Source organism: Mus caroli, unplaced genomic scaffold (genome assembly GCF_978045245.1).
Source record: "Mus caroli unplaced genomic scaffold, Mus_caroli_1 scaffold_8, whole genome shotgun sequence".
Classification (NCBI taxonomy): Eukaryota; Metazoa; Chordata; class Mammalia; order Rodentia; family Muridae; genus Mus; species Mus caroli.
In genome coordinates this window covers 87,113,828-87,130,119 of record NW_028227263.1, presented here as the reverse complement: position 1 = coordinate 87,130,119, position 16,292 = coordinate 87,113,828, and the positions used below count along the sequence as shown (strand labels likewise).

At 47.6% G+C, this 16,292-nt stretch overlaps 1 long non-coding RNA gene and 6 other non-coding genes across 8 annotated transcripts in view; all 7 read right to left on the bottom strand.

Annotated features, from left to right (window-relative positions):
- Window positions 1-920: 920 nt before the first annotated feature.
- Window positions 921-1,014, bottom strand: LOC147002974 (small nucleolar RNA SNORD116). The gene has a single exon (XR_015048357.1). It is a non-coding gene; the product is annotated as a small nucleolar RNA SNORD116 (small nucleolar RNA).
- Window positions 1,015-1,287: 273 nt separating this feature from the next.
- LOC147002969 (uncharacterized) overlaps window positions 1,288-16,292 on the bottom strand; it is a 30,609-nt gene continuing 15,604 nt past the window's right edge. For both annotated transcript variants that reach the window (XR_015047936.1, XR_015047937.1), the window contains 5 exons: window positions 14,159-14,305; window positions 11,558-11,704; window positions 8,945-9,091; window positions 6,387-6,533; window positions 1,288-1,415 (listed from right to left, as the gene is read on the bottom strand). This is a non-coding gene — a long non-coding RNA (uncharacterized LOC147002969). The remainder of the gene's footprint in view (window positions 1,416-6,386; window positions 6,534-8,944; window positions 9,092-11,557; window positions 11,705-14,158; window positions 14,306-16,292) is intronic.
- On the bottom strand, window positions 3,473-3,566 carry LOC147002973 (small nucleolar RNA SNORD116). Its single transcript, XR_015048206.1, has one exon. It is a non-coding gene; the product is annotated as a small nucleolar RNA SNORD116 (small nucleolar RNA).
- Window positions 6,038-6,131, bottom strand: LOC147002972 (small nucleolar RNA SNORD116). The gene has a single exon (XR_015048205.1). It is a non-coding gene; the product is annotated as a small nucleolar RNA SNORD116 (small nucleolar RNA).
- On the bottom strand, window positions 8,598-8,690 carry LOC147002971 (small nucleolar RNA SNORD116). The gene has a single exon (XR_015048203.1). It is a non-coding gene; the product is annotated as a small nucleolar RNA SNORD116 (small nucleolar RNA).
- On the bottom strand, window positions 11,211-11,303 carry LOC115030290 (small nucleolar RNA SNORD116). Its single transcript, XR_003835877.2, has one exon. It is a non-coding gene; the product is annotated as a small nucleolar RNA SNORD116 (small nucleolar RNA).
- Window positions 13,813-13,905, bottom strand: LOC147002970 (small nucleolar RNA SNORD116). Its single transcript, XR_015048359.1, has one exon. It is a non-coding gene; the product is annotated as a small nucleolar RNA SNORD116 (small nucleolar RNA).

Sequence of the window (16,292 nt, the reverse complement as noted above, 5' to 3'; positions counted from 1 at the left end):
CCAAAAGTCGAAAAGAAAGGTCCCATGACACCTTGGTCTCTAATTTAGAGGGTCTCTCAACAAGATGTTTCTCCTAAGGCTGTGGATGCAAGAACTCTTCCTAGACTTTCCCTTTGACCTTGCCAAGGAGGCTGCCAAGAAAGTCCAAACATTCCAAGGATATCCCTTCAACAACTTCCAAAGCAACAGAACCTACCCAAGAGGAGATTCCTACAAATGTTCTTTCAAAAAACCTATTGAGACACAGGTCTGTAAGTCTCATGCTTCCACCGAGTCCATCAAAGTGCTATCAGTCCTGGTACACAGGTAAGTGTTTAAATGTGGTGCAATCTGACCAGTGAGGTGCCTGTCACCACCTCCATTGCTTAGCTCCTTCTCTATTTCCAAGGCAATTGCCCGAGAATCTTACAAGCCACCAGGGACACAGAGGCTTCTGTTCACCACCTGAACAGACCACAGTCACATTGTCTCAGTTACCTGCTACTGGGTCAAGCTACAATCTACCTGCAGCCTGAAATCTATTGACTCTCTAAAGCAATGCAACAGGGTTAAAATTCATATCAGGGCTTCTGAGAAGCCTGAATCCACTGCCAGATATTACCATGTGAAGAACCAAACTTTGGTGCCACTGCCACTGCTACTTTTGCCTCACAGTCTACTTTCCACAATGGCTTGGGCCCTATCCTTGGACCTAGCACGACTCCCTACTGAGTATCTGCCAAGCATCTCCTCAACAGCAAAGTGAGCATGCCACCTGAGCTTTAGGAGCTGCTGTGTCCTACGCCATGCTTTTTGGCAGAGTAGGGCAAGCACACACCTGTCTCTGCAGACTCTGGCTAGAGCCCGAAGAAGTCAAGAACAATGGAGTGGATGGGCAGCCTGTGCCTGACGCCCATAGCACCTGGGAGACCCAAGATGCTGGACCTCAGCCCCACTGAGAGTGGCGGTACAGAATTTTCACTCATTTTGTTCAGCTTTTCCAAGGAATGTTTGACTGGGAATCATCATAGATCTAAGCACATTGGAGTGCATTGCACAAAGTGGTTCCGGTACTCTGGAATGCTCTGGCTTTGGGGAGAGCAAGGGACTGCAAGACATTGCCCATACACTGCCAGGGGACAATAGGCCGAAGCTCCAAACCTGGGAGAAACCAGAGGCCCTAAGCATGCTCCATATCCCGAAGGGACTGGACGTACAGATGGCAGCAGTTCCCTGATCCTCCAAGACCAGGACACCTAGAATACATGCAGCAATTCCCATGTTCCTTACCTTTTAACTCAGGTGAACTAGGGCAAGTCAGCCACACCACAACTCTTTGCTGGAGACTCAGTTGGAAGACATCAACACTCAGCCAAAGTTGTGGGGCCATTTCCTCTATATGTTGCCATGGACCATGCTGGACAGGGAATGCAACCCTTTGAAGACAGCACAGAGAACATGCTACCATTACAGTGGGACCCATGCAAAACCAGATGGATTATGGGCTTACCATGTACTATGGGCTTGTCATAGCTCACAGACACCCTCAACACTCCTGCTCTTACCAACCTCTTCACACTGCCCTTCCAGATCTCCTTTGCTTTTACTCTCAGGCCTTGGATGTGAACATGCCATACACTTGGCTCTCAGTGCTTGCTGGGTCCTCAGCTCACTCTAAGGACTTAAGGATGATATGTGTGCTGAAATACAGCTACTCAACACTTTCCCTAAAGTCCATGCCATCAACTACCTCCACCAGTGTCCTGAGAATGTTCTTAAGGGAAAGAGAGCATCTCTCCAAGCATCCAGTCCGAAACAGCAAATAACAAGGCCAATCAATGGTCCACTTGGCTATGCTGAGGAACAATGAGGATGCAGCTCTGAATAAGTTCTCAGGCAAAATTGGGCCTCATTGGATATCTAAGCCAACTAATTTTGATCCTTTCATCATGGCTCCAGTCCTTCTCTGATCAATACATCTGGGTCTTTGCATGAGGCAAAGTCAAACTCCTCTGAGGCTTCAAAATTCCAGCTCCTGGGTAGCAAGCTTAATTGGGCCCAGAAGATAACACTTCTCAGTATCTCTCTCTCTCTCTCTCTCTCTCTCTCTCTCTCTCTCTCTCTCTCTCTCTCTCTCTCTCTCTCTTTCTCTCTCTCTCCCCCTCTCTCAGTCTTTTACCCCTAGGTTTTCTTTGCCCATGGAAGCTACTACCTATTTCTGTCCACCTGTCCAGTGCTCATTTAGTCTGTTGTGAAGACTTCCTCCTATCTCAAGAGATTGCTTTTGGCCATCCACCCTGCATTGATCTCTTCCTGGGAAAACTTCTCACACCATCCTGTACAGCTTCCCACACTGAAGCTCAAAAATCCCATTGTGCTGAACTATCCCAGGCCAGGATACCACGTGAATGGAATCATCTTAGTGTATCAAATTCACTCTGCATCCAAGAACTCATTTTCTCCTTGACATTTCCCGTGAGTATGGGTCTAGGGTGGATTTGCAAAACACCATGTGCCCCATTGCAACCTCCTTCCTATGCACATTAGCAACTTGTCTTTCCAGAAGATCATGCCCAAAAGTCGAAAAGAATGGTCCCATGACACCTTGGTCTCTAATTTAGAGGGTCTCTCACCAAGATGTTTCTCCTAAGGCTGTGGATGCAAGAACTCTTCCTAGACTTTCCCTTTGACCTTTCCAAGGAAGCTGCCAAGAAAGTCCAAACATTCCAAGGTTATCCCTTCAACAACTTCCAAAGCAACAGAACCTACCCAAGAGGAGATTCCTACAAATGTTCTTTCAAAAAACCTATTGAGACTCAGGTCTGTAAGTCTCATGCTTCCACCGAGTCCATCAAAGTGCTATCAGTCCTGGTACACAGGTAAGTGTTTAAATGTGGTGCAATCTGACCAGTGAGGTGCCTGTCACCACCTCCATTGCTTAGCTCCTTCTCTATTTCCAAGGCAATTGCCCGAGAATCTTACAAGCCACCAGGGACACAGAGGCTTCTGTTCACCACCTGAACAGACCACAGTCACATTGTCTCAGTTACCTGCTACTGGGTCAAGCTAAAATCTACCTGCAGCCTGAAATCTATTGACTCTCTAAAGCAATGCAACAGGGTTAAAATTCATATCAGGGCTTCTGAGAAGCCTGAATCCACTGCCAGATATTACCATGTGAAGAACCAAACTTTGGTGCCACTGCCACTGCTACTTTTGCCTCACAGTCTACTTTCCACAATGGCTTGGGCCCTATCCTTGGACCTAGCACGACTCCCTACTGAGTATCTGCCAAGCATCTCCTCAACAGCAAAGTGAGCATGCCACCTGAGCTTTAGGAGCTGCTGTGTCCTACGCCATGCTTTTTGGCAGAGTAGGGCAAGCACACACCTGTCTCTGCAGACTCTGGCTAGAGCCCGAAGAAGTCAAGAACAATGGAGTGGATGGGCAGCCTGTGCCTGACGCCCATAGCACCTGGGAGACCCAAGATGCTGGACCTCAGTCCCGATGAGAGTGGCGGTACAGAATTTTCACTCATTTTGTTCAGCTTTTCCAAGGAATGTTTGACTGGGAATCATCATAGATCCAAGCACATTGGAGTGCATTGCACAAAGTGGTTCCGGTACTCTGGAATGCTCTGGCTTTGGGGAGAGCAAGGGACTGCAAGACATTGCCCATACACTGCCAGGGGACAATGGGCCGAAGCCCCAAACCTGGGAGAAACCAGAGGCCCTAAGCATGCTCCATATCCCGAAGGAATTGGACGTACAGATGGCAGCAGTTCCCTGCTCCTCCAAGACCAGGACACCTAGAATACATGCAGCAATTCCCATGTTCCTTACCTTTTAACTCAGGTGAACTAGGGCAAGTCAGCCACACCACAACTCTTTGCTGGAGACTCGGTTGGAAGACATCAACATTCCGCCAAAGTTGTGGGGCCATTTCCTCTATATGTTGCCATGGACCATGCTGGACAGGGAATGCAACCCTGTGAAGACAGCACAGAGAACATGCTACCATTACAGTGGGACCCATGCAAAACCAGATGGATAATGGGCTTACCATGTACTATGGGCTTGTCATAGCTCACAGGCACCCTCAACACTCCTGCTCTTACCAAACTCTTCACACTGCCCTTCCAGATCTCCTTTGCTTTTACTCTCAGGCCTTGGATGTGAACATGCCATGCCCTTGGCTCTCAGTGCTTGCTGGGTCCTCAGCTCACTCTAAGGACTTAAGGATGATATGTGAGCTGAAATACAGCTACTCAACACTTTCCCTAAAGTCCAGGCCATCAACTACATCCACCAGTGTCCTGAGAATGTTCTCAAGGGAATGAGAGCATCTCTCCAAGCATCCAGTCTGAAAGAGCTAATAACAAGGCCAATCACTGTTCCACTTGGCTATGCTGAGGAACAATGAGGATGCAGCTCTGAATAAGTTCTCCAGCAAAATTGGGCCTCATTGGATATCTAAGCCAACTAATTTTGATCCTTCCATCATGGCTCCAGTCCTTCTCTGATCAATACATCTGGGTCTTTGCATGAGGCAAAATGAAACTCCTCTGAGTCTACAAAATTCCAGCTCCTTGGTAGCAAGCTTAATTGGGCCCAGCAGAATAATACTTCTCTCTCTCTCTCTCTCTCTCTCTCTCTCTCTCTCTCTCTCTCTCTCTCTCTCTCTCTCTCTCTCTCTCTCTCTCTCTCTCTCTCTCTCTCTCTCCCCCTCTCTCAGTCTTTTACCCCTAGGTTTTCCTTGCCCATGGAAGAAGCTACTACCTATTTCTGTCCACCTGTCCAGTGCTCATTTAGTCTGTTGTGAAGACTTCCTCCTATCTCAAGAGATTGCTTTTGGCCATCCACCCTGCATTGATCTCTTCCTGGGAAATTTCTCACACCATCCTGTACAGCTTCCCACACTGAAGCTCAAAAATCCCATTGTGCTGAACTATCCCAGGCCAGGATACCACGTGAATGGAATCATCTTAGTGTATAAAATTCACTCTGCATCCAAGAACTCATTTTCTACTTGACATTTCCTGTGAGCATGGGTCGAGGGTGGATTTGAAAAACACCATGTGCCCCATTGAAACCTCCTTCCTATGCACATTAGCAACTTGTCTTTCCAGAAGATCATGCCCAAAAGTCGAAAAGAAAGGTCCCATGACTCCTTGGTCTCTAATTTAGAGGGTCTCTCAGCAAGATGTTTCTCCCAAGGCTGTGGATGCAAGAACTGTTCCTACACTTTCCCTTTGACCTTGCCAAGGAGGCTGCCAAGAAAGTCCAAACATTCCAAGGATATCCCTTCAACAACTTCCAAAGCAACAGAACCTACCCAAGAGGAGATTCCTACAAATGTTCTTTCAAAAAAACTATTGAGACACAGGTCTGTAAGTCTCATGCTTCCACCGAGTCCATCAAGGTGCTATCAGTCCTGGTACACAGGTAAGTGTTTAAATGTGGTGCAATCTGACCAGTGAGGTGCCTGTCACCACCTCCATTGCTTAGCTCCTTCTCTATTTCCAAGGAAATTGCCCAAGAATCTTACAAGCCACCAGGGACACAGAGGCTTCTGTTCACCACCTGAACAGACCACAGTCACATTGTCTCAGTTACCTGCTACTGCGTCAAGCTACAATCTACCTGCAGCCTGAAATCTATTGACTCTCTAAAGCAATGCAACAGGGTTTAAATTCATATCAGGGCTTCTGAGAATCCTGAATCCACTGCCAGATATTACCATGTGAAGAACCAAACTTTGGTGCCACGGCCAATGCTACTTTTGCCTCACAGTCTACTTTCCACAATGGCTTGGGCCCTATCCTTGGACCTAGTAAGACTCCCTACTGAGTATCTGCCAAGCATTTCCTCAACAGCAAAGTGAGCATGCCACCTGAGCTTTAGGAGCTACTGTGTCCTATTCCATGCTTTTTGGCAGAGTAGGGCAAGCACCTACCTGTCTCTGCAGATTCTGGCTAGAGCCCGAAGAAGTCAAGAACAATGGAGAGGATGGGCAGCCTGTGCCTGACGCCCATAGCACCTGGGAGACCCAAGGTGCTGGACCTCAGTCCCGATGAGAGTGGCGGTACAGAATTTTCACTCATTTTGTTCAGCTTTTCCAAGGAATGTTTGACTGGGAATCATCATAGATCCAAGCACATTGGAGTGCATTGCACAAAGTGGTTCCGGTACTCTGGAATGCTCTGGCTTTGGGGAGAGCAAGGGACTGCAAGACATTGCCCATACACTGCCAGGGGACAATGGGCCGAAGCTCCAAACCTGGGAGAAACCAGAGGCCCTAAGCATGCTCCATATCCCGAAGGGACTGGACATACAGATGGCAGCAGTTCCCTGCTCCTCCAAGACCAGGACACCTAGAATACATGCAGCAATTCCCATGTTCCTTACCTTTTAACTAAGGTGACCTAGGGCAAGTCAGCCACACCACAACAGTTCGCTGGAGACTCAGTTGGAAGACATCAACACTCAGCCAAAGTTGTGGGGCCATTTCCTTTGTATGTTGCCCATGGACCATGCTGGAAAGGGAATGCAAACCTGTGAAGACAGCACAGAGAACATGCTACCATTACGGTGGGACCCATGCAAAACCAGATGGATTATGGGCTTACCATGTACTATGGGCATGTCATAGCTCACAGGCACCCTGAACACTCCTGCTCTTACCAACATTTTCACCCTGCCCTTACAGATCTCCCTTGCTTTTACTCTCAGGCCTTGGATGTGAACATGCCAACCCCTTTGCTCTCAGGTGCTTGCTTGTTCCTCAGCAATCTCTAAGGTTTAAGGATGGTATATGAGCTGCAATACAGCTACTCAACACTTTCCCTTAAGTCCGGGACATCAACTTCCTCCACCAGTGTCCTGAGAATGTTTTCAAGGGAATGAGAACACCTCTCCAAGCATCCAGTCCAAAAGAGCCAATACCAATGCCAAACACTGGTCCACTTGGCTATGATGAGGAAGAATGTGGAGGCAGCTCTGAATAAGTTCTCCAGCAAACTTGGGCTTTAATGGATATCTAAGCCGACTACTTTGGATCCTTCCATCATGGTCCAGTCCTTCTCTGATCAATACTTCTGGGTCTTTGCATGAGGCAAGTCAAACTCCTCTGGGGTACAGAATTACAGCTCAGGGGAAGCAGTCTCAATTGGGCACAGCAGAAAAACAGTTCTCTCTCTCTCTCTCTCTCTCTCTCTCTCTCTCTCTCTCTCTCTCTCTCTCTCTCTCTCTCTCTATATCTCTCTCTCTCTCTTCCTCCCCCTCACCTGCTCTCATCTTTTACCCGGAGACTTTTCCTGGCCCCTGGAAGCTAGTACCTATTTCTGTCCACCAGTAAAGTGCTCATTTTTTCTGTTGAGAAGACTTCCTCCTATCTAAAGAGTTTGCTTTTGGCCAAACACCCTGCGTTGATCTCCTCTTGGGAAAACTTCTCAGACCATACTGCACAGCTTCCCACACTGAAGCTTGAAAAATGCCATTGTGCTGAACTATCCCAGGCCAGGAGGCCATGTGACTCTAGTCATATTAGTGTATCAAATTCACTCTGCATCCAAGAACTCATTTTCTCCTTGACCTTTCGCATGAGCATGGGTCTAGACTGGATTTGCAAAACACCATGTGCCCCATTGAAACCTCCTTCCTATGCACATTAGCAACTTGTCTTTCCAGAGTAGTCACGCAAAAACTACAAAAAGCAAGGCCCCATTTCACCTTGGTCTCTAATTAAGAGGGTCTCTCACCAAGATGTTTCTCCTAAGGCTGTGGATGCAAGAACTGTTCCTTGACTTTCCCTTTGACCTTGCCAAGGAGGCTGCCAAGAATGTCCAAACATTCCAAGGATATCCCTTCAACAACTTCCAAAGCAACAGCCCCTACCCAAGAGGAGATTCCTACAATCGTTCATTCAACAAATCCATTGAGACACAGATCCGCATATTTCATGCTTCCACCGAGTCCATCAAAGTGCTATCAGTCCTGGTACACAGGAGAGTGTGTAAATGTGGTGCAATCTGACCCGTGAGGTGCCTGTCATCACCTCCAATGCTTAGCTCCTTCTCTATTTACAAGCCCATTGCCCGGGAATCTTACAAGCTGCCAGGGACCCAGATGCCTCTGTTCACCACCTGAACAAAACACAGTCACACAGTCTCAGTTTCATGCTACTGGGTCAAGCTACACTCTACCTGCAGCCTGCATTCTATTGACTCTCTAAAGCAATGCAACAGGGTTAAAATTCATATCAGTGCTTCTGAGAAGCCTGAATCCACTGCCAGATATTACCATGTGAAGAGCCAAGCTTTGGTGCCACTGCCACTGCTACTTTTGCCTCACAGGCTACTTTCCACAATGGCTGGGGCCCTGTCTTTGGACCTAGCAAGACTACCTACTGAGTGTCTGCCAAGCATCTCCTCAACAGCAAAGTGAGCAAGCCACCTGAACTTTAGGAGCTGCTGTGACCAACGCAATGGTTTTTGGCAGAGGAGAACAAGCACACACCTGTCTCTGCAGATTCTGGATAGAGCCCGAAGAAGTCAAGAACAATGGAGTGGATGGGCAGCCAGTACCTGACACCCATAGCACCTGGGACACCCAGATGCTGGACCTCAGTCCCGATGAGAGTGGCAGTACAGAATTTTCACTCATTTTGTTCAGATTTCCAAGGAATGTTTGATAAGGAATCATCATAGATCCAAGCACATTGGATTACATTGCACAAAGTGGTACCAGTATTCTGGAATGCTCTGGCTATGGGAAGAGCAAAGGAGTGCAAGGTATTGACCATCCACTGCCAGAGAACAATGGGCCAAAGCTCCAACCTCGGAGAAACCAGAGGCCCTAAGCATGCTCCATATCCCGAAGGGACTGGACATACAGATGGCAGCAGTTCCCTGCTCCTCCAAGACCAGGGCACCTAGAATTCATGCAGCAATTCCCATGTTCCTTACCATTTAACTCAGGTGACCTAGGACAAGTCAACAACACCACAACTCTTTGCTGGAGACTCAGTTGGAAGACATCAACACTCAGCCAGAGTTGAGGGGCCATTTGCTCTGCATGTTGCCCTTGGACCATGCTGGAAGGGTAATGCAAACCTGTGAAGACAGCACAGAGAACATGCCACCATTACAGTGGGACCCATGCAAAACCAGATGGATTATGGGCTTACCGTGTACTATTGGCTTGTCATATCTCACAGGCGCCCTCAACACTTCTGCTCTTACCAACCTCTTCACACTGACCTTCCAGATCTCCCTTGCTTTTACTATCAGGCCTTGGATGTTAACATGCCAACCTCTTTGCTCTCAGGTGCTTGCTTGTTTCTCAGCTCTCTCTAAGGTATTAAGGATGATATGTGAGCTGCAATACAGCTACTCAACACTTTCCCTTAAGTACGGGACATCAACTTCCTCCACCAGTGTCCTGAGAATATTCTCAAGGGAATGAGAGCACCTCTAAAACCATCCAGTCCAAAAGAGCCAATACGAAGGCCAAACACTGGTCCATTTTTCTATGCTGAGAAAGAATGTGGAGGAAGCTCTGAATAAGTTCTCCAGCAAACTTGGGCTTTAATGGATATCTAAGCCGACTACTTTGGATCCTTCCATCATGGTCCAGTCCTTCTCTGATCAATACTCCTGGGGCTTTGCATGAGGCAAACTCAAACTCCTCTGGGGTTCAGAATTACAGCTCATGGGTAGCAGGCTCAATTGGGCACAGCAGAAAAACACTTCTCTCTCTGCCTCTCTCTCTCTCTCTCTCTCTCTCTCTCTCTCTCTCTCTCTCTCTCTCTCTCACTCTTTCTCTCTCTCTCTCTCTCTCTCTCTCTCTCTCTCTCTCTCTCTCTCTCTCTCTCTCTCTCTCCCTCTCCCTCCCCCTCTCCCTCTCTCATCTTTTACCCGGAGACTTTTCCTGGTCCCTGGAAGCTAGTACCTATTTCTGTCCACCCATACAGTGCTCATTTTTTCTGTTGAGAAGTCTTCCTCCTATCTGAAGTGTTTGCTTTTGGCCAACCACCCTGCGTTGATCTCTTCTTGGGAAAACTTCTCAGACCGTACTGCACAGCTTCCCACACTGAAGCTTGAAAATCCCATTGTGCTGAACTATCCCAGGCCAGGATGCCATGTGACTCAAGTCATATTAGTGTATCAAATTCACTCTGCATCCAAGAACTCCTTTTCTCCTTGATCTTTGGCATGAGCATGGGTCTAGACTGGATTTGCAAAACACCATGTGCCCCATTGAAACCTCCTTCCTATGCACATTAGCAACTTGTCTTTCCAGAGTAGTCATGCAAAAACGTCAAAAAGCAAGGCCCCATTTCACCTTGGTCTCTAATTTAGAGGGTCTCTCACCAAGATGTTTCTCCTAAGGCTGTGGATGCAAGAACTGTTCCTAGACTTTCCCTTTGACCTTGCCAAGGAGGCTGCCAAGAATGTCCAAACATTCCAAGGATATCCTTTCAACAACTTCCAAAGCAACAGCCCCTACCCAAGAGGAGATTCCTACAATCGTTCATTCAACAAATCCATTGAGACACAGGTCCGCACATCTCATGCTTCCACCGAGTCCATCAAAGTGCTATCAGTCCTGGTACACAGGTAAGTGTGTAAATGTGGTGCAATCTGACCCGTGAGGTGCCTGTCATCACCTCCAATGCTTAGCTCCTTCTCTATTTAAAAGCCCATTGCCCGGGAATCTTACAAGCTGCCAGGGACCCAGATGCCTCTGTTCACCACCTGAACAGACCAAAGTCACACAGTCTCAGTTTCATGCTACTGGGTCAAGCTACACTCTACCTGCAGCCTGCATTCTATTGACTCTCTAAAGCAATGCAACAGGGTTAAAATTCATATCAGGGCTTCTGAGAAGCCTGAATCCACTGCCAGATATTACCATGTGAAGAGCCAAGCTTTGGTGCCACTGCCACTGCTACTTTTGCCTCACAGGCTACGTTCCACAATGGCTGGGGCCCTGTCTTTGGACCTAGCAAGACTACCTACTGAGTGTCTGCCAAGCGTCTCCTCAACAGCAAAGTGAGCAAGCCACCTGAACTTTAAGACCTGCTGTGACCAAAGCAATTGTTTTTGGCAGAGTAGAGCAAGCACACACCTGTCTGTGCAGATTCTGGATAGAGCCAGAAGAAGTCAAGAACAATGGAGGAGATGGGCAGCCAGTGCCTGACACCCATAGCACCTGGGACACCCAGATGCTGGACCTCAGTCCCGATGAGAGTGGCAGTACAGAATTTTCACTCATTTTGTTCAGATTTCCAAGGAATGTTTGATAAGGAATCATCATAGATCCAAGCACATTGGATTGCATTGCACAAAGTGGTTCCAGTATTCTGGAATGCTCTGGCTTTGGGAAGAGCAAGGGACTGCAAGGCATTGCCCATCCACTGCCAGAGAACAATGAGCGGAAGCTCCAACCTCGGAGAAACCAGAGGCCCTAAGCATGCTCCATATCCCGAAGGGACTGGACATACAGATGGCAGCAGTTCCCTGCTCCTACAAGACCAGGGCACCTAGAATTCATGCAGCAATTCCCATGTTCCTTACCATTTAACTCAGGTGACCTAGGACAACTCAACAACACCACAACTCTTTGCTGGAGACTCAGTTGGAAGACATCAACACTCAGCCAGAGTTGAGGGTCCATTTGCTCTGCATGTTGCCCATGGACCATGCTGGAAGGGGAATGCAACCCTGTGAAGACAGCACAGAAAACATGCCACCATTACAGTGGGACCCATGCAAAACCAGATGGATTATGGGCTTACCGTGTACTATGGGCTTGTCCTAGCTCACAGGCACTCTCAACACTCCTGCACTTGCCAACTTCTTCACACTGAACTTCCAGATCTCCCTTGCTTTTACTCTCAGGCCTTGGATGTGAACATGCCGACCCCTTTGCTCTCAGGTGCTTGCTTGTTCCTCAGCACTCTCTAAGGTTTTAAGGATGATATATGAGCTGCAATACAGCTACTCAACCCTTTCCCTTAAGTCCGGGACATCAACTTCCCCCACAAGTGTCCTGAGAATGTTCTCAAGAGAATGAGAGCATCTCTCCAAGCATCCAGTCCGAAAGAGCTAATAACAAGGCCAATAACTGGTCCACTTGGCTATGCTGAGGAAGAATGTGGATGCAGCTCTGAATAAGTTCTCCTGCAAACTTGGGCTTTAATGCATATCTAAGCCGACTACTTTGGATCCTTCCATCATGGCCCAGTCCTTCTCTGATCAATACTTCTGGGCACTTTGCATGAGGCAAAGTCAAACTCCTCTGGGGTTCAGAATTCCAGCTTAGGGGTAGCAGGCTCAATTAGGCACAGCAGAAAAACACTTCTCTCTCTGCCTCTCTCTCTGTCTCTCTGTCTCTCTGTCTCTCTCTCTCTCACTCTTTCTCTCTCTCTCTCTCTCTCTCTCTCTCTCTCTCTCTCTCTCTCTCTCTCTCTCTCTCTCTCTCTCTCTCCCTCCCCCTCTCCCTCTCTCATCTTTTACCTGGAGACTTTTCCTGGCCCCTGGAAGCTAGTACCTATTTCTGTCCACCCGTACAGTGCTCATTTTTTCTGTTGAGAAGACTTCCTCCTATCTCAAGAGTTTGCTTTTGGCCAACCACCCTGGGTTGATCTCTTCTTGGGAAAACTTCTCAGACCATACTGCACAGCTTCCCACACTGAAGCTTGAAAATCCCATTGTGCTGAACTATCCCAGGCCAGGATGCCACGTGACTCAAGTCATCTTAGTGTATCAAATTCACTCTGCATCCAAGAACTATTTTCCTCCTTGACCTTTCGCATGAGCATGGGTCTAGACTGGATTTACAAAACACCATGTGCCCCATTGAAACCACCTTCCTATGCACATTAGCAACTTTTCTTTCCAGAGTATTCATGCAAACACGTCAAAAAGAAAGGCCCCATTTCACCTTATTCTCTAATTTAGAGGGTCTCTCAACAAGATGTTTCGTCTAAGGCTTTGGATGCAAGAAATGTTCCTAGACTTTCCCTTTGAAATTGCCAAGCAGGCTGGAAAGAACGTCCGAATATTCCAAGGATATTCCTTCACCAACATCCAAACAACATTCCCTACCCAAGAGGTGATTCCTACAATCGTTCTTTCATCACATCCTTTGAGACATAGGTCGGCACATCTCATGCTTCCACTGTGTCCATCAAAGTGCTATCCATCCTGGTACACAGGTAACTGTGTAAATGTGGTGCAATCAGACCCATGAAGTGCTGTCAACACATCCAATGCTTAGCCTCTTCTCTATTTCCTCGTCCATTGCCCGGGAATCTTACAACCTGCCAGGGATCCAAAAGCCTCTTTTCAATACCTGAACAGACCACAGTCACACAGTCTCAGTTACATGCTACTGGGTCAAGCTACACTCTACCTGCAGCCTGCATTCTATTGACTCTCTAAAACAATGCAACAGGGTTAAAATTCATATCAGTGCGTCTGAGAAGCCTGAATCCACTGCCAGATATTACCATATGAATAGCCAAACTTTGGTGCCACTGTCAATGCTACTTTTGCCTCACAGTCTACTTTCCACAATGGCTGGGGCCCTGTCTTTGGACCTAGCAAGACTACCTACTGAGTGTCTGCCAAGCATCTCCTCAACAGCAAAGTGTTCAATCCACCTGAGATTTAGGAACTGCTGTGTCCAACTCATTGGTTTTTGACAGAAGAGCGCAAGCCCACACCTGTCTCTGCAGATTCTGGATAGAGCCCGAAGAAGTCAAGAACAATGGACTAGATGGGCAGCCAGTGCCTGACACCCATAGAACCTGGGACACCCAGATTCTGGACCACAGTCCAGATGATAGATGTGGTACAGAATTTTCACTTTTTTTGTTCAGATTTCCAAGGAATGTTTGATAAGGAATCATCATAGATCCAAGCACATTGGATTGCATTGCACAAAGTGGTTCCAGTACTCTGGAGTGCTCTGGCTTTGGAAGAGCAAGGGACTGCGAGACATTGCCCATCCACTGCCAGGGAACATTGGGCCAAAACTCCAACCTCGGAGAAACCAGAGGCCCTAAGCATGCTCCATATCCCGAAGGGACTGGACATACAGATGGCAGCAGTTCCCTGCTCCTACAAGACCAGGGCACCTAGAATTCATGCAGCAATTCCCATGTTCCTTACCATTTAACTCAGGTGACCTAGGACAACTCAACAACACCACAACTCTTCGCTGGAGACTCAGTTGGAAGACATCAACACTCAGTCAGAGTTGAGGGGCCATTTGCTCTGCATGTTGCCCATGGAGCATGCTGGAAGGGGAATGCAACCCTGTGAAGACAGCACAGAGAACATGCCACCATTACAGTGGGACCCATGCAAAACCAGGTGGATTATGGGCTTACCATGTACTATGGGCTTGTCATATCTCACAGGCACCCTCAACACTCCTGCACTTACCAACTTCTTCACACTGCCCTTCCAGATCTCCCTTGCTTTTACTCTCAGGCCTTGGATGTGAACATGTCAACCCCTTTGTTCTCAGGTGCTTGCTTGTTCCTCAGCTCTCTCTAAGGTATTAAGGATGATATGTGAGCTGCAATACAGCTACTCAACACTTTCCCTTAAGTCCGGGACATCAACTTCCTCCACCAGTGTCCTGAGAATGTTCTCAAGGGAATGAGAGCACCTCTCCAAGCATCCAGTCCAAAAGAGCCAATACCAAGGCCAAACACTGGTCCACTTGGCTATGCTGAGGAAGAATGTGGAGGCAGCTCTGAATAAGTTCTCCAGCAAAATTGGGCTTCAATGGATATCTAAGCCAACTACTTTGGATCCTTCCATCATGGTCCAGTCTTTCTCTGATCAATACTTCTGGGTCTTTGCATGAGAGGGCATGAGAAAATACTAGAAAAAAAAACATTTAAATTGGGGGCATTTCAAGGTCAATATGGAAATGTAGTTCAATGGAAATTCCATGAAATCTATTACCATAACCTTAGCAAAGACTCCTAGTAATGAGGGACACAAGGCCTGAACTAGCCTCTTCTTAAAAAGGTAAGACCTAAATTTGGGTCCTGAGACATCAACATGATCACAAAACATTCAGCCTCTGGTTTACCCTTCCTCAAGAATATGATGACACCAGTGCATTGTAGAAAAAGGATCAAGGAGAACAGAGACATTTCATGCCGCAACTGATAGGAGCATATCACAACCAAATATTTGGCAGATCTTGCGAAGTCCCTCTAATAAGGATTTGAAAAATTAGGAGGATCGGGGGATAGACCAAGAGATTACACCCCATAGAATCAATGGACCAGGACTTGCGGGATCTTAAGGGATCAAGAACTTGAAGCGAGTAGGACCACAGGCCTCTTCCGGCCAGACCAGCACCGGGGTAGCTAAAGCGCTGGGTCGGCTGACACCCACCAGCTACCCACGACCCCTGCCACAGGATTTTGAGACTGCTGGTGAGTGGAACACAGCTTCTGCTCCAGTCCAATCACGCGGGACCTGAGACTGCTTTGGTTGGGGAGGCAGAATCCGGCCTCAGTAGGGCCAAAAGCCTCTCAGGTTAGAAAAGCGCCGGGATAGCTAGGGCGCAGGGTCGGCTGACACTCGCCAGCTACCCACAACACCCGCCACAGGATCTTAAGACTTCTGGTGAGTGGAACACAGCTTCTGCTCCGATTCAATTGCGAGCGGGACCTGAGACTGCATTAGTTAGGGAAGCAGAAAACCGGCCTGAGTAGGACCACACGCCTCTTCCGGACGGACCAGCACTGGGGTAGCTAGAGCGCAGGGTCGGCTGACACCCGCCAGCTACCCACGACCCCCGCCACAGGATTTTGAGACTGCTGGTGAGTGGAACATAGCTTCTGCTCCAATCTTTAAACAGTGACAACGACGACAACTAACCCCAGAGATTACCAGATGGCGAAAGGTAAACGTAATAATCTTACTAACAGAAACAAAGACCACTCACCATCATCAGAACCCAGCACTCCCACTTCGCCCATTCCAGGGCACCCCAACACACCGGAAAAGCTAGACAGGGATCTAAAAGCATATCTCATGATGATGGTAGAGGACTTCAAGAAGGATTTTAATAACACACTTAAAGAAATACAAAGGAACACTGGTAAACAGGTAGAAGACAGTAAAGAGGAAGCACAAAAATCCCTTAAAGAATTGCAGGAGAACACTGCTAAAGAGTTACAAATCCCTAAAGAAAAACAGGATAACATAATCAAATGGGTAGAAGTCCTTACAGAAAAACAGGAAAACACATCCAAACAGATGATGGAATTGAACA